At 43.6% G+C, this 22,954-nt stretch overlaps 1 long non-coding RNA gene across 2 annotated transcripts in view; it reads right to left on the bottom strand.

Moving 5' to 3' along the window:
* LOC134729123 (uncharacterized) overlaps positions 1-20,369 on the bottom strand; it is a 36,626-nt gene extending 16,257 nt beyond the window's left edge. Inside the window, exons 1-3 of one of the 2 annotated variants that reach the window (XR_010110000.1) lie at positions 20,222-20,311; positions 14,553-14,697; positions 13,961-14,225 (exon numbers count right to left, since the gene is read on the bottom strand). This is a non-coding gene — a long non-coding RNA (uncharacterized LOC134729123). Of the gene's footprint in view, positions 1-13,960; positions 14,226-14,552; positions 14,698-20,221 lie in introns of both variants that reach the window. The other variant, XR_010109999.1, reaches the window with a different exon arrangement.
* Positions 20,370-22,954: the final 2,585 nt, after the last annotated feature.

Genomic DNA, 22,954 nt, shown 5'->3' with positions numbered 1-22,954 from the left:
AATAGAAGAGGATCTTGGGAGTTACAAGGCATGACTCCTTCATTTGAAGCTGAGGAAAGTAAGGACCAATGACTTTGCTAGACTAGGACTTGAAGGCAGAATTATTAGGGCTCTTTCCAGTGGACTACACATACCCGCAAGCTCCCTGGCATCTTGAAATAGAGTCTGGTTCAGGAGCTTCATGTCGAACCAGATAAATGTGTAACACAATGGGAGAGAGGAAAACCCGGGTGCCATAGATGGGAAGAACAGTATTGTGGGCTCTCATATCTACAGGTGTCCTCTCAAATTAGAGAAGTAGCCTCCAGATTTTGTTTCACCCATAGACCATGTGGAGAATTCAGTCTCTGATGGGCCCCACAAAAAAACTGTAGAGGAGATGGGGCCCGGTGGCTCACGCCTGTAATCCCAGCACTTTGGGAGGCTGAGGCGGGCAGATCACAAGGTCAAGAGATAGAGAGCATCCTGGCCAACACAGTGAAACCCCGTCTCTACTAAAAATACAAAAATTAGCTGGGCATGGTGGCAGGCGCCTGTACTCCCAGCTACTCGGGAGGCTGAGGCAGGAGAATCACTTGAACCTGGGAGGTGGAGGTTTCAGTAAGCCGAGATCACACCACTGCACTCCAGCCTGGAGACAGAGCAAGACTCCGTCTCAAACCTAGAGGCAAAATAGCAAGATAATCCAGGGACTAATGAGTAATGCAGAGGAAACATACATTTTCTGGTGGACACTAATGCACTCTTCAAATATTTCAATGTAACAGGATTCTAAGTTGGAAGTTTTAATTGAAGTATCATGATTTAATAAATATCAGATACAGAAATATCCAAAAAGCCACCCAATAATGATTTCACATTTCATGATCCTCTCTTTGGAGAAGCCTGCACTATGAATACCTCACAACCCTCAAAGAGTGTGGCATAGGAGGGTATCTGTTCCTCCCCCCAAGTCCCTTAGGAGAAGGCTCAGGGGATGACTCAGGAGTCTATGATATGTCCCCTTGCAGGTAGAGGAGTGATGCGGACTGGTGCCCTTCTCTCACCCTTACAACATGAGGAATGGCCTGCTAAGGGGGAGATGATGGTGTTAGGCAGCTTACTCCCCTGGAGTTTGTTAAGATGATGTACTCAGAGTATTCAAGGACCAGATGTAGGCCACGTTGGGGAGCTGGCATTGGGATGGTCGGCAGAGGTTTCCAGGGGCTAACGAGAAGATATGTGACCACTAGAGCAGAAAGCATCACAGCATCCGAGGGTCTGAAGGTAAAAGACCACCAGGGAGCAGAGAAGCCTTATAAGAAAACCAGGAGAAAGCACCAGACTGTAACTGTTCCCAAGCTTGTTGAGGTCTGAGCCAGCTGTCTTTGGTTGGGCTTCCTGGGAGCATTGTCTGAAATAGGGATTCTTGTGAAGTGGTTTACTGGGGGAGTGCTCTCGGCAAAGCAGAATAAAAAGGAGAGATGCAAAATAAGGATGTGGTCTCTGTTCAAGGCTAGCCCCTGACTCGTCCCACAGCAAGCTCTGGTCTGTCCTGGAGAAATGAGGCCAGACTTTTACCTCCCTGTCAGTTGGTCATTGGCTGCTGAGTGCAATGTGGGGGAAGGCGAGGAAGCAGCTGGGGAGAAAGTTGGGGAGTTAAATAGGGAGGGGAAGGGCCATGACTCAGAAAAGGTGGCTTCCATTTGGTCAAAGGCAAATTCTCCCAAGAGGGGGAGAACTGTAAGCCATTAGCAGCCAATAGTCACAGCACTCAATGGGTGGAGACCTAGGAGGAACATCAACACATTTGCTGTAACAGCTTCATGCCTGTCGAGCTTTTTATTAATAGTTCTCCTGGCCGGGCATAGTGGCTCATGCCTGTAATCCCAGCACTTTGGGAGGCCGAGGCGGGCAGATCACGAGGTCAGGAGATCGAGACCATCCTGACTAACATGGTGAAACCCTGTCTCTACTAAAAATACAAAAAATTAGCCGGGCGTGTTGGTGGGCGCTTGTAGTCCCAGCTACTCGGGAGGCTGAGGCAGGAGAATGGCATGAACCCGGAAGGCAGAGCTTGCAGTGAGCTGAGATCGCGCCACTGCACTCCAGCCTGGGCGACAGAGCAAGACTCTGTTTCAAAAAAAAAAAATAGTTCTCCTTACATTTCCTTGCTCCCAACTCTTCCCAACTCCCTGAGGGTCAGAAACAGTGCCCATACGCTATAATAGGCCTAGCTAGAGTTAGGGTATAAGCCTTAACTTTGAATGAAATTGAATGCTTTGACTATCACATAGGAATGAACATTTTTAATGTTTTACTTTAATATTATATACATATAGAAAAGGACACATATCACAAGCATACAGCACAAGTGCTCGCAGACCACACCCATGTGACAATCCCCACCATCAATAAAGAGAAACTCACCAGCAACCGAGTTGCCTTCACACTCCCTTCCTGTCACTCTCCTCTCACCTCTGCCACGTGATAACTACTAGAGTAATTGTCTAACAGCACAGATTCATTTTGCCTGTTTTTAGTTTTTATATAAATGGAGTCTTATAATATGTACACTTCCATGTCTGGCTTCTTTCAACATTATGTTTATGAGAGTCATCCATATTTTTGCATGTTCTTGTATATTACACTTTCTCTGTATAGTATTCATTTGAATGACTGTACATAAATTTATTTATCCATTCCACTGTTGATAGAAATTTTAGTAGTTTGCAGTTTAGAGTTATCACATATAGTGTGAAAATGTTAATACATGGCATGTGGTAAATCTGTGTACACATTTCTGTATATAGGCCCTGGGATTAATAGACTCATAGGCACCTTGGAGTTAATAGGATCATAGACAACTATTTATATGTGTGTGTGTGCATGTGTGTGTATATTAGTAAATACTGCCCAACAATTTTCAAACGTGGCTGTAACATTTATAACCCCACCAGCAGTGATGAGAGTTCTAGTTGCTTTAGACCCTTGTTAATGCTTGCTATTTTCTGTCTTGTTCATTTTAGCTAGCACTGGATATTGTTAATTACTGAATTGAGCTTGTGTATGACATAAGTGCTTGAGGCCTTGCAATTGCCTAAGAGTGATCAGAACGGTCTCAAAGTCTTTCTGCATTTTCATATGAGGACAAAGGAAGGCCTGTCTGCAAACAAGCAAGTTTAAAGGGACTAGGAGAAACAAAAGCAAAGTTATTTTTATAATTATATGCTTGTGAGTCCTCCCACTCAACCTACTGGTAACACTGAGACAATATTATCATCCTCTTCCTCATCATTGTTATTTATATTATCTTAATTTTATTTTTATTACTATTGATTTTTACCAAAGCACGGAGATTTTCTATGAAAGATGATGAAATTTTTGTACTCTTGAGCTTCCTTGTCTTGATGAAACCTAGGATTTTGACATATCTGAAGCTCAAGTTTATAACTAATGCTTTCACTCTCAAACTGATATCAAAAATCCTGCTTCATTTCCTACTACCACGGGGGCTAGGAAGATAGTTTTCATAACAGAAAAAGACAAGAAGTAGATCATTATCTCCTTGCTTGTCATGGGGAAAGAGAAGAGATGAAAAAGATTTTTTTCAAGCTCCTTCACACCCATCTCACCTCCCCTTCCCCATTTCCCAAAGGAACACACACAAATAGCTCATTCCCTGAGCTCCACTTAGGAGACCAGCCTGGACAAAGTGTTTCCCTCCAGGATGCACATAGGTCCTCCTTTGTAAGAAGTGGGGCACACATACCACTGCTGGACAACGTGGGCCTTCAAGATAATTGGTCCGTGGATGGGCTTCTGGAAAGCAAACCAAGCCTTTTGTTATTTTTTCCCACATTTTTGTCCAGCCAGTTGGTTTTTGAGAGAGTAAGGGGTATAAGGAAGTTGGGTCACTGAGGAAGGCTCTTGTTTGGGGAATTTTCACCAAACATGTCATTTTCTAACTGGGGCTATTTGCTGTGGTCTTTCTGCCTGACTGTCTGCATTGAGTGATGGTTATAATTAACAAATAGCAGCAGCGTTTCCATCGCAAGCTCATACTGTGGTTTCTCTGACTCATCCTAATGAACTATGGGCCCCTCGAAGTGAAGGTTATTTTTTTTTTCCTTCCTGAAAAATATATTGCAGTGATGGCCTTAATTGAAACTTCTGAATGGTAAAATGTAATTTGTTGTTCATTTTTTTTTAAATGTTATATTGAAAAGCAGGAGAAGAGGTGAAGTCAAATGCTGTTTATCTGTATGTTGTGTGTATACTCATGTATTTTGAGACCTTTATTTTTAAAATTGTAACAATATTGGTGGCCATATGGCCCCAGCAAAATTACCCAAATGTTTAATTGAAACGAGACTAATTGTCATGCAAATATATTACTACCAGACAAGCTAACAAGACTAATGAAAAATGAAGTACATTAGAGGATACTTGGAAATGTTGATTTTGTGATTTTCAGCCAGGAAAGTGGCTGAAAGAGTTCTTACTGGGGAGGGAGTGATTTATCCTGTTTAGCTTAAGTGAAAGTGAAGAATCCCAAAGGTTTGTAATAGCCTTTATGGTTCTCTTTACTAGTATAACTCCTGCTCAGAGGGGCTTATCTGTGACAGAATGAGTTTTTACTTAAAGGGACGGTGGCTGGCTGCTTGCCATTCACTAAAGATTCCACCACACCTGGGAGGAGAAGAGAAATACACCTCCTACTACTCATACCTTGGGGAAATTCTCGGCTTCTCAGAGGAACAGAAGTCAGATTGGAAAGGGACCTTGAGGAAAATGAACCCGGAAGCATTTCAGAAGGAAAGGGGGCTTTCTTCGGAGATAGCACCAGGACAACAGGCATAGACTTGGATGCTGAGCAAATCACCCGGGACTCCTAAAAATATTTACTACTGTGCCTGACCACAGGCCTACTGAAGCAGAACCTGCAGGGTAAGGCCAAGGCCCTGTGATTCTGATGTGCACCCACATTTGAGAATCAGTGATTCTAGTTAAACTCCTTCTTTCAGAGTCCAGGTCAGTAAGATTCAAGAAAGTAAATTCCTCACCAGGGATCAGCAAGTGGTTAGTGACAAGGGAGTGTCTACGACTGCCTTCTGGGTGCTTTTGAGAGGTGACAGCGTGCTGGCAGTCCTCACAGCCCTCGCTCGCTCTCGGCGCCTCCTCTGCCTGGGTTCCCACTTCGGCGGCACTTGAGGAGCCCTTCAGCCCACCGCTGCACTGTGGGAGCCCATTACTGGGCTGGCCAAGACCGGAGTCTGCTCCCTCAGCTTGCAGGGAGGTGCGGAGGAAGAGGCGCGAGCAGGAACCCGGGCTGCGCACAGCGCTTGAGGGCCAGCTGGAGTTCCGGGTGGGCGTGGGCTTGGCGGCCCCGCACTCGGAGCAGCAGTCCGGCCCTGCTGGCCCGGGCAATGAGGGGCTTAGCACCCAGGCCAGCGGCTGCGGAGGGTGTACTGGGTCCCCCAGCAGTGCCAGCCCACCCGTGCTGCGCTCGATTTCTCGCCGGGCCTTAGCTGCCTTCCCGCGGGGCAGGGCTCGGGACCTGCAGCCCGCCATGCCTGAGCCTTCCCCCGCCTCCGTGGGCTCCTGTGCGGCCGGAGCCTCCCCTATGGGCGCGGCCCCCTGCTCCACGGCGCCCAGTCCCATCGAACACCCAAGGGCTGAGGAGTGCAGGCGCACTGCACGGGACTGGCAGGCAGCTCCACCTGCAGCCCCTGTGCAGCATCCACTGGGTGAAGCCAGCTGGGTTCCTGAGTCTGCTGGGGAGGTGGAGAACCTTTACGTCTAGCTCAGGGATTGTAAATACACCAATCGGCACTCTGTATCTAGCTCAAGGTTTGTAAACACACCAATCAGCACCCTGTGTCTAGCTCAGGGTTTGTGAATGCACCAATCAACACTCTGTATCTAGCTACTCTGGTGGGGCCTTGGAGAACCTTTGTGTGGACACTCTGTATCTAGCTAATCTGGTGGGGATGTGGAGAACCTTTGTGTCTAGCTCAGGGATTGTAAACGCACCAATCAGCACCCTGTCAAAACAGACCACTAGGCTCTACCAATCAGCAGGATGTGAGTGGGGCCAGATAAGAGAAGAAAAGCAGGCTGCCCGAGCCAGCAGTGGCAACCCGCTAGGGTTCCCTTCCACACTGTGGAAGCTTTGTTCTTTCGCTCTTTGCAATAAATCTTGCTACTGCTCACTCTTTGGGTCCACACTGCTTTTATGAGCTGTAACATTCACCGCGAAGGTCTGCAGCTTCACTCCTGAAGCCAGCGAGACCACGAGCCCACCGAGAGGAAGAAACTCCAGAGGCGCCGCCTTAAGAGCTGTAACACTCACCGTGAAGGTCTGCGGCTTCACTCCTGAGCCAGCGAGAGCACGAACCCACCAGAAGGAAGAAACTCTGAACACATCCGAACATCAGAAGGAACAAACTCCAGACGTGCCACCTTAAGAGCTGTAACACTCACTGCGAGGGTCCGTGGCTTCATTCTTAAAGTCAGTGAGACCAAGAACCCACCAATTCCAGACACACTTTTCTTGCATTAGATCCTGTGATGGTTAATATTGAGTGTCAACTTGATCGAACTGAAGGATGCAAAGTATTGTTCCTGGGTGTATCTGTGAGGGTGTTGCCAAAGGAGATTAACACTTGAGTCAGTGAACTGGGAAAGGCAGACCCACCCTCAATCTGGGTGGGCACCATCTAATCACCTGCCAGCATGGCTGAAATATAAAGCAGGTAGAAGAACATGAAAAGACTAGACTGGCCTAGTTTCCCAGCCTACATCTTTCTCCCGTGGTGGATGCTTCCTGCCCTCAAACATCAGACTCCAAGTTCTTCGGTTTTAGGACTCGGACTGGCTCTCCTTGCTCCTCAGCTTGCAGATGGCCTATTGTGGGACCTTGTGATTATGTGAGTTAATGCTTAATAAACTCCCCTTTATATGTATATCTATCCTATTAGCTCTGTTCCTCTAGAGAACCCTAATAGTTCCCTTACCTTCAAAAGGTTGTCAATTCTGAGCTAGGCATGATGGCTCATGCCTGTGATCTCAGCACTTTGGGAGGCCAAGGCAGATGGTTGACTGAGCTCAGGAGTTCGAGACTAGCCAGGGCAACATGGTGAAACCCCACCTCTCCAAAAATAGTAAAAATAAAAAATTAGCCAGGCACGGTGGTGTGTACCAGTAGTCCCAGCTACTCAGGAGGCTAAGGCAGGAGGATTGCTTGAGCCCAGGAGATCGAGGCTGTGGTGAGCTGTGATCTGGAGCGCCACTGCACTCCATCCTGGGCAATGGAGCCAGACCCTGTCTCAGCAACAACAACGAAACCAAGATTGTCTGCTGTATGACAAGCTTACCTCTCTGAACTTCACTGTCCCCATTTGTAAAATAAGGATAATAAGAACTACCAAATGAGGATTTCAAAAAAAGATAATGAAAGGTTTTGAAAATTATAAAAGCAGGGTAAACAGAAAGTATTACTCTTACTATTTATACCAATACTCTCATGTTTATACAAATTATATAGGCATACACAGGAATCCCAGAAAAAAAAGGAGCAATTAAAAAGTCTATCAGCAGACATGAGCCCTTAAAGCATTCACCAAGATAACACATAAGCAGGACTTCAGGTAACAATTAATGTAAGCCTTAGAGGGACTGGGCCGGGGACCAAACAAATTATTCCTTTAGCTGTTGATCACTTTTTGGCCTCCTTCACCCTAACCCTCAGGCTACTTTGGTTTATTGTTCTGTTTAGTAATTTAATGATGGCTAAATCTGCTGTGATCACTCATCCATCCTGAACCTCTCCCACTTCATATTGTAAGCTCCCTAGAAATGAAGACCACGTTCTTAATTCTTCAGAAAACTGCCAGCCCCTAACATAATATCCCATGAATGGTGGATGATTAATAGGTGATTCTAGAAACATGAAGCTAGAAGAAGCCTCTGAGATCCATTCATTCAATAGTTTAACAAGTTTTTATTGAGTGTCCACAATGCACCAGAACTTTTCTAGGATCTGAGATTAAGGAGGCGACCAAGAAAAAAGCTGACCCCTGCCGTCTGATGCTCAGTTTATAGTGGGTGAGAGAGTCAATCTATAAATCAGTAAAGAAATCATAAATAAATGAAGCACTGGGTAATGCTAAGGGTTGTGAAGCAAACTGCAGCGGAGTCAAGAGCTGAGAGTTCGGGAACGCAGGTTGGCTTAGCCAGTAATGTCTCTGGGAAGGGGAACATTGGAGCACAATCTGAGTGGGCTGAGGACTGGGTCACACTGTGACTTAGGGTTAAAACAGTCCAGGTAGAAGGAAGAGAAGTGCCATGCCCTAAGACAGAAGTGAGCTTGGTGCATTACAGTGACAGTACAGAACCCAGGGCAGAGGTGAGATGCCCAAGACAGGCAGGAAGGCTGGCAGCCAAGATAAGATGCTAGAGTTTACTCCCAGAGTGAAGGGATGCAGCCATCTGAGGGTGTTGAGGCAGGAGGTGAACAAATGTGACCCACTTTTAACATTACTCTAACTGCCATGGGGAACAAGAGGGGAAGCAGAAAACCAGTCTGGACATTTTTGTGGAGAGGAGTGATGGTGGTTTTGATGCGAGCAGAGGTAGCAAGACTCAGATGCAGTCAGGTCATATCTGGAAGGGGACTCTAATATTTGCAGAATGTCTCCGAGGGCCGGGATGCTTTCCTGTGCTCCTAGGAAGAGCTTGGGGCTGCAAAGGAGGTGTGGAAGGGAAGGTCCAGGGGTCACCAGCACCTGGTTCCTACCCAAACAGTTCAGCCTCACCTGCCTCACCACGGGGCTTCCCAGCAGCCCTACCCCATGCATTTGGCTCCGTTGACAAGTCATTTGTTAACACCCTGCCCTTCTATGCCACATCATTTTTAGTAACAATCATGAATGAAAAGAATACTAATAATAACTTAGGAGGAAACAGAGAAAATTTGCTTTCATTCAATTTCATATATAGAAAATCATGCTCTTAAATAATAAAATTAAAATATGACAGAAAATAAATATTACAGTACAACAAGGGAGAAAAAGCACAGCTATTTATTCAAAAGTTTTATACTTACCTAACAGTTTTGAAATGTGATTCTTTGGTTGCAGTGGAATATAATAATATGTCATATAAATGACTCTCTAGTAACTAATAAGTACATTTCAATAAAACAGAAGTGTCTATAAAGAGCACAATTTAGATGACTAATTATACTGCTGATGTAATGCTGTTTATGTTTTCTAGCTTTGCTCTTCAGTTTTAAAACAGTAATATTTTAAAAAGAATAAATTTAAGTTTTGCAGATACTATTCCATTTTAGTAAGTTATTTCATAGTTTAAACTCACATGAATATCTGTAGACAGTTACAAACACATATATAGATGTTACACCTTACAGTCTATAGTGTTTCAATGTTTTAAAATTTTAAACAAATAAAAATTCCAAGTGGTCACAAAGAATAGCAACTTATGCAAACATAGTTCTATTTCTTCTCTCTGTCCATTGCGCAATTATTATTTATTTTGAAACTACTGTTTAAGTGCAGGAAAATGTAGTTCTGCAGTACCTGGAGACAGGAGCTGCACTAGGAGCACACGAAGGATTCTAAACAATTACAAACTCATTGACAAGCAAACATGTTCAGGGAAATATTCATGTGTGATGGGGTGGCTGCCTAACTGTGAGCTTTTCAAATAAACCTCTATGTAAATTACAACGTTTTTTAAAGGATAATTAATAAGCCATGCTATGTTTAAGTTTATATATTATGAAAACTCAGCAGCAGCCACAGAAATTGTTGAGAACTCAGACCAGCAAAATATTTTTTGGTAGGGTATTTTGTCACTGAGTGATCAAAAGTAACAGGCAGACTTTCAGTGAGTTTTAGGAGAGTTTTGAATTTCCTACCGACAATGCATCCCCCTTCTTGCCTGAATCTAGGGGAGAAGGCTGCCAGTGCTCAGCAGGTGCTATGCCATCAGTTCTAAGTAAGGTGTCCTCAGCATTGCCCTGGGCTACGAAAAGTCGGAAAACCTCCATCTAGCCCAGTCCTCTTGCCCACATGAGGAACCTGAGGTCAGGCGGCTTATGTGACTCCCAGGGTGAGATGCATTCATGGAAGGAAACCAGAGCAAGGGCCTCCAGGCCTCTCTGTGCGTGCCGGGGAGGCACGTGATCACATGACTTGGAACACAGCAGGTTCTGTTGATGCAGGCAGGGCACCCTCAGCATGTCCCCAGGGCCCAGGCAATAATAGAAAGAGGGAGGCTGAGCCTGAGGCTATGGAGAGGTGGACAACACAGGTCCAGGCTAGACAGAGCCACCACTCAGCTTTGACCCATAGTTGCTATGCAGGAAAGCAGGCAAGTGATGCCAAGTTTTCTGCTTTTTCTAGACAAACCAAAGAATCCATCTCCTTCTTTGGCACAAAATCTCCAAAGTTTTATATTTTGGCAAATAATTCAAATTACTTGAACAGAAGCAAGAAGGAAGGGAGGGAAAGAGGGAGGCAGGGAGTAGGGGGAGAGAGAAAGAAAACCCCTAGGCCCACCGCCTCTGCATGCTGGGTGTGGTCAGGCACTGCAGCCTCACCACCTCTGTGCTGATAATTAGCTACCAGACAAACACAGGTTTAGTCCGCAGCTCCTACATCAACAGGTAGTGAGGTCTCCTTAGGTAGTGGAAAGTTGTGTTAAAGGCAAATAAATCTCAGGCCCCAAAATCACTCAAGCCCAACTGCTTAGGGCAGATCTGCCTCCTGTTCTATTCAAAGTCGCCCCTCTGCTCACTGAGATAAATGCATATCTGATTGCTTCATTTGGAGAGGCTCATCAGAAGCTCAAAAGAATGCAACCATTTCTCTCTTACCTACCTGTGACCTGGGCGCCCCTGCACCGCTTGGAGTTGTCCCGCCTTTGACTCAAGTTGTCCTACCTTTTTGGACTGAACCAATGTACCTCTTACACATACTGACTGGTGTCTCGTGTTTCCCTACAATGTATAAAACTGAGCTGTGCCCCAACCACCTTGGGCACATGTCATCAGGACCTCCTGAGGCTGTGTCACAGGCGTGTATGTCCTTAATTTTGGCAAAATAAACTTGCTAAATAAACTAAGACCTGTCTAGATTTTCAGGTTAACAGTTGGAGACTTTATACCCCTTTATTGCACTAGTTTGAGCTCCTTCAGGCCAACACTAGACATTTGGCTCCATGTTAAGGGAAGGACACAGACCCCTTCATGTCCGAGGAAAGGCGGGTGCTGAGCCTTGCCGGTCTCATCATCCAAGGACTTGCACTCTGCTTCAGTGTCTCGCTCCTGCTGTCTCTGCCATCAGTGGCAGACACAGCTAACACTACGACAGAGCCAGGGACCTAACAGGCTTACTTCAAGGGGCTAACCTGGGCTGCCAAGAACAATTTCTCCCTGTAACCTGTCAGGAGCGGACAAGGCTGCTGGAAGCTCATGTAACTTTTCACCACATGCCGTTTTGAAATAACTCTGTTCCATGGGGAAAACCTTCAGAAGACTTTTCTTTGTAAACAGACTTGATGATAAAGACATGCTAAGTCCTAAAACCCAGAGGCTGTCAAGGATTTTACATTCTACCAATTTTGTCTTATCTCCTGGGCACTGTGGAGTTGAACAGAAGCTAGAGCTAAGTGCTAAACTCACTAGACATCTGCCAGCATCCGTCCATCACAAATGCGAGGGCCTCCCTGCCAAGTGGGCCACTCTCTCTGGTATAGGGAAAGATTCAAAGTTGTTATGAATGTTACCTGCAGATATTAAAAAGAAATGAGTTACACGTGTTTGTGTTTTCTGCTCTTACCTTCTCAGAAGTGAAATGCAGGAGCACACATATTTATCATGTAAATTTTTAAAAAATGATAATTCACACACACATTTGTACACAGAAGTCCAGGCAAAGAAAGATCAACATGTTTAGAACACTTACCTTCAGGCAGTGGAGTAAGAGATAATATATTTTTTTTTGCATAGTTGTATTTTATAAAAGTTCTATGATTGATATTTATTACTTTAGTCATAAGGGGGAAAGCAACCAATAAAGACTATGAAAGAATGAGAATATATGGTATATTAGTCTGCTAGGTCTGCCATAACTAAATACCACAAACAGAGTGGCTTAAAAGAGCAGACATTTTTCTCTCACAGTCCTGAGAGCCATAAGTTTGAAATTAAGGTATTGGCAAAGTCGTTCGTTCTAGATCCTCTGAGAGAAAATCTATTCTGTGCATCCCTCCTAACTTGTGGTGGCTGCAGGCAAGCCTTGGTGTTTCTTGGCCGATAGATGCATCCTTCCAGTCTCTGCCTCACTCCTCACAGGGCATTCTGTGTCTCTCTGTGTCTTTATATGGTTTTCTTATAAGGCCCACCCCAATCCAGTATGACCTCGTCTGAATTTCACTAACTTACATCTGCAGAGACCCTATTTCCAAATCAGGTCATATTCTGAGGTTCTGGGTGGACATAATTTTGGGGATGGGTAAACACTATTCAATCCAGTACATATGCTTATAAAGTAGATGAATCCCCCCTGGGGATATTCAGATGCCCATTGACCCTATTAAGCCTTAATTCCTGAAAGTAGAGCTTCAGCTCCCAGGAGCATGTGGCCCACCTCCTCCTCAATCTCTGCTCTGGATGAGGAGTGGGGCCAGTGCAGAAGCAAGGGGTATAGACCAACAACATGACCCACAAGGACCACATCTGGTCCTGGTAGAGCCATGGGCCCCAGAGCCCTGGTGGGGCCCTGGGTGATGCTGAGAAGCCTGAGGATCACACACTTCCCTCACATAGTATTATGTCTTTGCAAGTGCGTGGGCATGTTCTTAGGATTAACCAATTACAAACTTAGTTTGAAGTGTGACAGTCATGCATTTTCTCCCTGAGTGGTACTGAAAGTAAAACTCCTGTCATGTGTGAGTCTGAGAAACATGTGATGACAAAAAGATTTCTTGTACTCAACAAGGTTGGAAATCACCATGCTACATCTTTTTCTGGAGCAGGCTTCTTGTGGGATGAGAGGCTTTTATTGGGATGTAGTGTGTCTTGTGTCTTGTGTCTTGTGTCTTATGTGACAGGCACCATGTACAGCACTTTGGGTCCATGTTTCTCGTAATCTTCAAATCAAACCCATGGGGCAATCATCCCATTTTTTAGATGAGGAAACAGGCTCAGAGAGGTTAGACAATCACAGAAAGCGCCCAAATCACAAAGGTAGGAGCCAGCAGAGATGAGATTTGAATTTGAAGGTAAATGTTTCTAAGACTTACACGATAGTGTTATTGGCTGAAGTGTGTCATTAACACTCTCTTTAGCACTGGATAAGCCATCAGAGACCTACACCCTGACACCATGTTGCTGTGCTCCCGACAGAATTTATTGTCATTCAGGAACACATCAGGGCTGTGGCCTCCAAGAGGGACTCTTCAATTGCCTTAGTAAACCTACTTCTTTTTTATGTGCAGATGCCACAGGGAACACCTTCCACTACGTCTCTCTATGCCCAGTGCATGAAGCCCAGGGGAGACCTTCTGTAGGAGCCAAGTAACAGGAAGAGCTTGGCTTCCTCTAAATAATTGGTGTATTTTCTCCCTAGAGGCAAAAGGAATGGGGTAATCATTTGCCCAGGTCTGTATTTTCTGTCCTCAAATCTGTCGGCTCAATCATAGTACTCTGGTTTAATTGCCTTATAATCTGAATTTCTGCAATAAGATCCCCAGCCTGTACCCCAGGACCTGACCTGCTTTTTCAATATTTAACTTTTTTGCCTCAATTTGTTTTAATTGATAACTTATTATTGTCTTGTATATTTTTTCTGATATCCGCCAGAAATCTTTTTTGTTTGATTTTTTACTCTCGTTGTTTTTATATTAGTGTGGTTCTTACGCAGTAGGGGAAAAGGACTGTGGAGTCACTGACCTTTGCCATCTGCTCCTGCCAGCTCCTCTTGCCAGGGCCCCTCCGGCAGGTCAAGTCCCATATCCACCTGCTGGCTGCCCAGAACTGCACACAGAGGACAAGAGCCCTCTGGCTCATTCGTTGTTCACTCTACTCTTCCATCTTGAAGATTCTTAGGCTTAGGTCCTCAGGACACTGACTCCAAATGAGTTAATTAAAAAGACAAAGAATATAATTGTCAACAGAGTTCATGAGTTATCCAGCTTCAGGTAGTGTATATTTCAACCTAAAAAACAAACAAACAAAAAAGAAAACTGCTAGTTTCAACAAAGGCTCCAGATTCCTCTGAAAATACACCTAACTTATGTAGGAAAATATAGAATCCTAGACAGGACACTAGTTCGTCAGTTTAACAAATGTGAGATTGAAGGGACTGAGCCACCAAGCTCTGCACTTTCTCAAACCGAAGCCAGACCCTCAAGCAGTTGTTAATTTTCAGTTTTTGTCCTTGACTCAATGGGAACACAAATATTCTAAAATGCAAGACCAGAAAAAGTTGTGACAAGACATTAGGGGCTTGACTCCAGTTCCAGTTCAGCTGCAATATACTTACCATTCTCTACCTGTGCACAAGTACCCTCATGTTGTGTGAGTGAATTCCAAAGCCACTTTGTGACCTCTTCCGGCAAGGCCAAAACCATGTGGAGTGTAGAAGTGGGAAATGTCCTCTGCTCTGCTCCAAGCATGTGGCCTTCTGCCTGGGGCCAGAGGGAAGAGTCAGTCACGCTTAAGCCAATACCCACGGCATTCCACCATGTGGTAAGATGCCTCGGACTAAAACACAAAGCCTCATGGTAGCCTGACCTTTCCCAGGTGTTAACACCTGACCTGACAAAACTAGCAGTGCCCCTGCATTGAAGCAAGCTCCTTAGAAGGCAGCTTACTGTGAGCTGAGGTCAAGGAGAGTGACAAGGCCCAGCAGAAATCCTCTGAACAGCTGAGCAGTTTCATTGCAAGTAACGGGGAGACCAAGTGCTGGGGAGCCATCACACAGGGATTCTGCAGCATGGGCATTAGGAAACAGCCCAATCACTGTTATTCTGCCCAGGGTCTATCTGTGTCTAAAAGGGACATGAATCTAGGACAGTGATGACTGGATCTTACTTTCACAAACATCATTTTCTCCAACTGATTCCTTTCTAAAAAGGAAAATTGACATTTTTGTCCCCTGAGGAGAACACCCAAAGCAGATACAAAGTTCCCTGTATTAAACAACATTTACAATTCAGACTGTACTGCACAATACCCTCTACCCAAGCCAAAAGTTTTATACCATTCATTTGCATAGACATAGCAAAATTATGCAACATGTCATCTTCGCTCAAAATTCACTGTTTTATGAGGCAAGACTTACAACACTATTAGAATGTACAATGCTTCATTCTTTAGTAGAAATAATTTCAGAGAAAATGTTCGAAGATAAAAGCAAACATCCATTGGAATAGATTTTGCAGGATGTGAGAACAAGAAAATGAAATTAATTTGTTTGATTGTCTAACTTAGGGAAAATGAAAAGAATCATTAAATTTTTCCTAAGAAAATATATTGGCCCTTGATCTCAGAATTACAAGAAACTCTTATGATAATTTAACCAAAGGTTCTAAAAGACTCAGAACCCTTGAAATTAAATACATGTGCATATGTGTTTTGTTATGGGAGACAAATCATATATTTAATCAGAACTTGAAGGGGGCTTGCCATTGGCCTAGTGCTCAATGCTTTCAGTTTGTGAATGAAGAAATGGACACTTATAAATGTAAATTTATCATAAAATAGTTGCAGAGTTTTGACTAAACTGTGATATTCTCATTTCCCGTATAGTCTCAATAGCATCGCTATTTTTAGGAAGCGTTTGAAGCCTCTGTGAAAGGTTGGTCACATCTGTGGATTGGCCAATTGGCATTTTTACTGGACAATCGAAGTTGTCCAGTAAAAATTCAGATAAATCTGCCTTCAGCTAAAGTCACAGAGGGGTCAAAGAAAGCAGTAGCCTGCTTTACAGGAATGGGCAGAACCTTGCAACCAAATTAGTGATTATGTAAGCCTTTCAGTCTAATTTCAAAGTCTCTAACACTTAGGAAATTCTTCAGAGAGGCTAAAAATTTGGCACTGCATCATTTGTCCTCATGGGCATTTTCATTAAATTATAAGCAAATGCACATTCCCATACTGAAAACAGCACAAAGGAGGCTGCTCTATACCACTTGGCTCTCTGTGCAAAACTCGCTTTCAATTATCTTGATCCGTATTGAACTCTCCCACCTCCTGTTAGCATCACAGCTTCTAGGAAACAGGCACACAAAGCAAGAGCAATTACCACACCATCACCCAAAACATAAATCAATAGCAACAAATGGCCCAGCATTTTCACATTGTTTATCCTAGCCCTTGCCTGCACCACACGGAGTCAAACTTGCTTTTCTTCCTTTATTTTATGAAATTACTGCATATAAACCAACTTTGTCATTAAGTCGGAAGCTGGGGTCTTCATTCACACCAGCTCACCTGCACAATTCTTGAGTTCTCAGAGCAGTAGGACCTCCCTGGACCCGCTTCTCAATGCTCTCCTTTCAGCCAGGCTGACCTCTAAAATATGACTGTCTCGAAACATGTGTGGATCACCACATCAGACTTTTAAAAGTCTGTGATAACAGTGGTAGCAAAAACTGCAAACATTCATTGTACTGAGCTATATATCAAGAAATGTGCTGAGCACTTTCACAAAAGTCTCAGCTAATCCTCATAGTTTATGAGGTGGAGGATGTTATTTATTTCCATTTTACATAGGAGAAAATAAACTTAGAAACCCAAAGATAATAAGCTTGTAGCACAGATGGAATTTGAATGGAAATCCAGGGCCCCTTGTCCCCACCACCCTACTGCTATCCAATACAAATAACATGAAGTTCTGGGTTGGAATTTCACTCAGATGTGGTTCTTGCTGGAAGTGGGTTTTCTAATCAGGAGAACAGATAAACACAGATATATTACAAATTGCCAAGATATATAAACTTCAGGCATCAGCTACAGGAGAATTTATTTGGTGACAAGTCTGCATTTAAAAGCCATTGTTAATTGAACATTTACTATGTGTCTAATAAAACCACTGTGATAGGTATTTTTAATTCATAAAACTAACTCCAGTTCTTTACTTCTAGGATGATAATGTCTTCATATTTCAGATACAGACACTGAAGCACAGAAAAGTTAAGTTAACTAGCAAGCAGGGCCTGAACTTGGATTGCTTCTCATACTTTTCATACTCTCTATCTGCCTCCTGTACAACAATGAGTTCTATTGTTTTACTAATGTGAAATGAGCAATTCTAACTGCCCGTAACTCTCCATTAGTGGAGCACAAGTTGGGGATGTGTTCACACAGAGCTATCCACACTTATCCAATCCCCTTCACAGGCAGCATACGTGTATGGAGCCAGGGAGGCTGGGTGCGAAAGGGCAGTGTACACTAAGGTGTTTTTCTTTTGGGTCCTGGTCTTTGTACCAAAGTCAGTTACCTGGCCTACCCTGGAATAAATCCCTAATCTCACAAATAACACATGCAAACCAAATGTGCTAAGTGGTAGAAACCCAACTCTTTCAATACCAGTGTTGTTAATCATGTAAACAACCACAAAATAGTGAAAATAATATGGACTTTGGAGTCACATAGACCCAGTGGTGTGCTGGTAAATATTTGTTTTGTTTTGTTTTTCTGATAAATGTTTAACAACCAGCTCTCCAGTGGAGAGGAAGAGAGCTCTGATTTATAGCATTTTCCCATTTCCACAGTGTAGATACTCCAATCGTGGCTCATCTCAAGAAACCAATATGACGTCACTGCACATGGAGTTGTAAGAAATGATGATAATAAGTTCTCAGAAGCTGATGCCAGCCAGCTCTAGCCCACCACTTCCAGTAGACCCTATTCTAATCCCAGTTCATAATCTAAGACTTGAGGCAAGCCACATAGCCTTTCTAAGTATCCATTTATACTTCTACAAAATCTCAAAGACAATGCCACTAGAAACGATGTCATGATTAAAGGGCTATTAACAGGAGAACAAGATAATTTCTCCCCACTTCCCAAGACAGCTGCACATACAAAGCATCAAAGGGAAGCAAATGAACGCTTTACTGTAAACACAACCTATGCCTCTGAATTCAACCAGAAGAATCTGATAAGGCGAGTTGTATCATGTAGTCAAGGTTGGCATCCTAAGGGGGGAACTATCCCATCCTGTTCTGCTATTCCAAGTACAAAGCCACATCCCAGGATCTGTTCACCCTCTACCAACCAGATGAAGAAAAGAGACTGAACAGAAGAGGATGTCTGCAGGTCAGGTTTGACTAGGCCTGCCCTGAGGTAGCAAGACAGAAACTGGTTTAGCAGTATGAGTGCAAGAGAGAGACAAGAGAAAAGCAAGGCAGCCAAGCTTCCAACTCAGCAAAAAAGTGCCAGTCCCTCTTACCCTTCCTGTCACCTATAGGGAGAAGCAGAGCAGCACCACTATGTTTAATAACCGTTTCCATATGCAGGGACTCATCTGCTGGCACCATGGCCCAATCAGCATTCAGCTTGCTTAGGTTAGCACCTGGGAGAGTGGATTCTTTGCCTTTAAAACTGACCCAGTTGTCCTTGTATTAGTCCACTTTCACACTGCTGATAAAGACATACATGAGACTTGGTAATTTAAAAGGAAAAAGGGTTTAATGGACTTATAGCTCCACATGGCTGGGGACCTGCCCCCATGATTCAATTACCTCCCACCATGTCCCTCCCACAACACACGGGAATTCAAGATGAGATCTGGGTGGGGACACAGACAAATCATGTCATTCTACCCCTGACCCCTCCCAAATCTCATGTCCTCACATTTCAAAACCAATCATACCTTCCCCAAAGTCTTAACTCATTTCAGCACCTAATTTAAAAATCCACATTCCAAAGTCTCATCAGAGACAAGGCAAGTCCCTCCACCTATGAGCCTGTAAAATTAAAAGCAGGTTAGTTACTTCCTAGATACAGTGGGGGTGTATGTGGCTTTTCCAGGTCCACAGTGCAAGCTGCCAGTGGATTTACCATTCTGGGGTCTGGAGGACAGTGGCCCTCTTCTCACAGCCCCACTAGTCAGTGCCCCAGTAGGGACTCTGTGTGGGGGCTCTGACCCCACATTTCCCTTCTGCACTGCCTAGCAGAGGTTCTCCATGAAGGCCCACCCCTGCAGCAAACTTCTGCCTGGGCATCCAGGCATTTCCATACATCCTCTGAAATCTAAGCAGACATTCCCAAACCTCAATTCTTGACTTCTGTGCACTCACAGGCTCAACACCACATGGAAGCTGCCAAGACTTGGGGTTTCCACCCTCTGAAGCGACAGCCTGAGCTGTACCTTGGCCCCTTTTAGTCACAGCTGGAGCAGCTGGGATGCAGGGCATCAAGTCCCTAGACTGCACACAGCAGAACGACCCTGGGCCCAGCCAACAAAACCATTTCTTCCTCCTAAACCTCTGTGCCTGTAATGACAGGGGCTGCTGCAAAGGTCCCTGACATGCCCTGGAGACATTTTCCCCATTGTCTTGGTGATTAACATTTGGCTCTTCGTTACTTATGCAAACTTCTGCAGCCTGTTTGAATCTCTCCCCAGAAAATGGAATTTTCTTTTCTATCACATTGTCAGGCTGCAAATTTTCTGAACTTTTATGCTCTATGTCCCTTCTAAAACTGAGTGCCTTTAACAGCACCCAAGTAAACTCTTGAATGTTTTGCTGCTTAAATTTCTTCCACCAGATACCCTAAATCATCTCTCTCAAGTTCAAAGTTCCACAATTCTCCAGGGCAGGGGCAAAATGCTGCCAGCCTCTTTTCTAAAACATAACAAGAGTCACCATTGCTTCAGTTCCCAACAAGTTGCTCATCTCCATCTAAGACCACCTCAGCCTGGATTTCATTGTCCATATCATTATCAGCATTTTGGTCAAAGACATTCAACAAGTCTCTAGAGAGTTCCACACTTTTCTATATTTTCCTGTCTTCTGAGCCCTCCAAACTGTTCGAACCTTGTGTGTTATCCAATTCCAAAGTCACTTCCACATTTTGGGATATCTTTTCAGCAGCACCCCACTCCCAGTACCAATTTACTGTATTAGTCCATTTTCACGCTGCTGATAAAGACATACATGAGACTGGGTAAATTATACAGGACAAAGGGTTTAATGGACTTACAGTTCCGCATGGCTGTGGAGGCCTCACAATCATGGCAGAAGGCAAGGAGGAACAAGTCACATCTTACATGGATTGCAGCAGGCAAAGAGAACTTGTGCTAGGAAACTTAGCCTTATAAAGCCATCAGACCTTGTGAGGCTTACTCAGTATCATGAGCGCAGCACAGGAAAGACCTGCCCCCATGATTCAATCACCTCCCATCATGTGCCTCCCACAACACATGGGAATTCATGATGAGATATGGGTGGGGATACAGCCAAACCATATCAGTCCCATAGAGTTGATGTTTATGGTTTCTTTGAATAAACATAGAAATTGATCCTCCCAGTTTTAAAACTTGAGGTTATATTTGCCTTATTTGAGTTCATTTCTCAGGAAACCAACCATCAGTGTTCCCAGACAGTATTAAGGAGCTGAAACTCACCAGATCACTGCATCTGGACAATGAGTCATCAGACCTCCTACCCGTCATGGTTGACTAACCAAGGACTTGCTCTCTGTTGACCAACTCCTCTTCCTTACCCATCTCTAATTCCTGTTTTCCCACACATGGTGACATTTCTTCCCTGCTATATAAGCTGAGACAATAGGTATTAAAGAAGGCTTCAATCAGGTGCTACATAGTAACATTCATATATTTATATAACCATGTAAGAATATAAACATCAAAATGCATTGATTTAGTCAGTCAGGGAGATGGATTTGAGACTGATCTCCCATCTCCTCAGCTGCAGCACCTGATTAAAGCCTTCTTCCTTGGCAATACTTGTTGTCTCAGTGATTGGCTTTCCTTACAGTGAGCAGCAGTTCCTAGACGAACCCCTTGTGTTTCAGAAACACCTTTACACTTATGTTGTGTGGTTGCTGGGAAGATTAAATGACATGAAGATTTTGGCCTAAGTTGTGCTACCCAGTTTTATCATCCAGCTTTTCTTACCTAAGTGACTCTGAATGAGTCTTGGGTATTCAAAAATAAAAAAAAGAAAATAAGTTAAATCTATTTGTGATTCCATGTAATCTTTATAACCACCTGCCACTCCTCCAGATAGAATCCACCATCGAATAGTGAAGTTGATTTAATATTTTGAAGAGTATTGAAAAGATGTGTTTACTTTACACCCAGAAGATAGATCTAAGAGTGGCTTAGCAAGGGCACTATTGTTGAAATAAGCAGCTCCCCTCCTGAGTTGTCCATTTAGAAGAGGAAAATTCATTTTGATGTTTATGTTCTTACACAGTTATATAAAAGTCAGTAACATTACTATGTAGTAATGACTTTTATTTTTAAATATGAGGCACATTATTTCAAAGTCATGAACCGAATTAAACTAAACACAACATTAAATTACATTCACTCTGTGCTGAGGTGCCAGTGAGGAGTGGGATGTTTTCAACTCTGACTTTGTCTTTAATCTTCTTCTCCCAGCACCTGGAATTACTTAAACCTTTTGACTCTGTGTGTAGTGACTTCAATGCAAATGTGCTGAGGATCCATCTGCTGGAAAGGAGTCTTCTAGATTTGTGTGGGTTAAACTCTAGCTCACTGGGGATTGGAGAACATCAAGTCTCAGTTTTGCTAGCTGGAGTTGGGGTGATTTGGAGTATTAAGGACTCCAAATTAAGGAGTATTAAGGTTAGTATGGAATCTAACCTCTTTTCATGTTTTCTAAGAGTCCTGACGATTTTCTGTCCTTTTAATTTTCACCAAATGTGACAAGGGAGAGAAGACCATTTGCCTTCCTAAAATACATCCAAAATGTCTAGTCAAGAAACCTAAATAAAATAGATCTCCCAGAGTGCAAAGAAGTAATATCACAGCCAAAGGAAATGAGATTGTGACCTGGGAAGGCAGGAAAAGTAGGGGTCAGGGAGGTCCAAGGAGAGATCTTAGGATCCCTGGCAAGACTTTTCTGTCTGTGAAACCACCTCACACTGAGGTGCACTACCCAAGGGCCCAGCAAATTTTAGGAATCCAAGGAATCCTAAAGGAATTGCACAAAGTTACCTAATCTAAAAATGTTTAAAAGCCACATGCCGTTTTTGGACTTCTGATCCTTCATGTGTGCAGAGGCAAGAGAGGTATATCAGGGTAGAGTGAGGTCTACACCACAGACAGGCAAACATCTCCATAGCCAGGCCAGGAAGCAAGGTTCCCAGGCTGTCAGATCACTCAGGCTCAAGATTGCTCTGGGTCAAGTGTCTGAAGATACACTGTCCAATACAGTAGTCACTAACCACATGTGGCCATTTAAATTTGAATTTAAATAAGTTAAGATGAAATGAAACTTGAAAATTTAGCTCTTCTGTTGTACTAGGCACATTTCAAGTGTTCAATAAACACATGAAGCTAGTGGCTACCATATTGGACAGTGTAGATATAGAAAAGTTCCACATCACAAAAGTTATATTGGATGGAGCTGGTCTAAAACATACAAATATACATAAATGTCCAGGAATTCTCTGATTCTTTATGGGAGCTATTTCCAAACTGAAACCCCATTCAGGTTTTCAAACAATTATTTAAAGCAACTATACAGGATTTGTTCTTCCTCTGCACCCAGCCTAGAAATATTTTAGGAAATAAGGAAAAAAATGTCTTATTCCTTTTATACAGCAAATTACATTTCGCGTGGAAAAAATCAAGGAAACCCACACCCAGGTTTAGTACTCAAGCATGCAACCCTACAAAATTTTGGCTAACAAGCCCTTTCTTTAGAAGTAATGCAATTTGCA

This window comes from Pan paniscus, chromosome 1 (assembly GCF_029289425.2).
Source record: "Pan paniscus chromosome 1, NHGRI_mPanPan1-v2.0_pri, whole genome shotgun sequence".
NCBI classification, from domain to species: domain Eukaryota; kingdom Metazoa; phylum Chordata; class Mammalia; order Primates; family Hominidae; genus Pan; species Pan paniscus.
The sequence above is the reverse complement of the archived record's forward strand: the minus strand, read 5'-3'. Positions and strand labels throughout refer to the sequence as shown.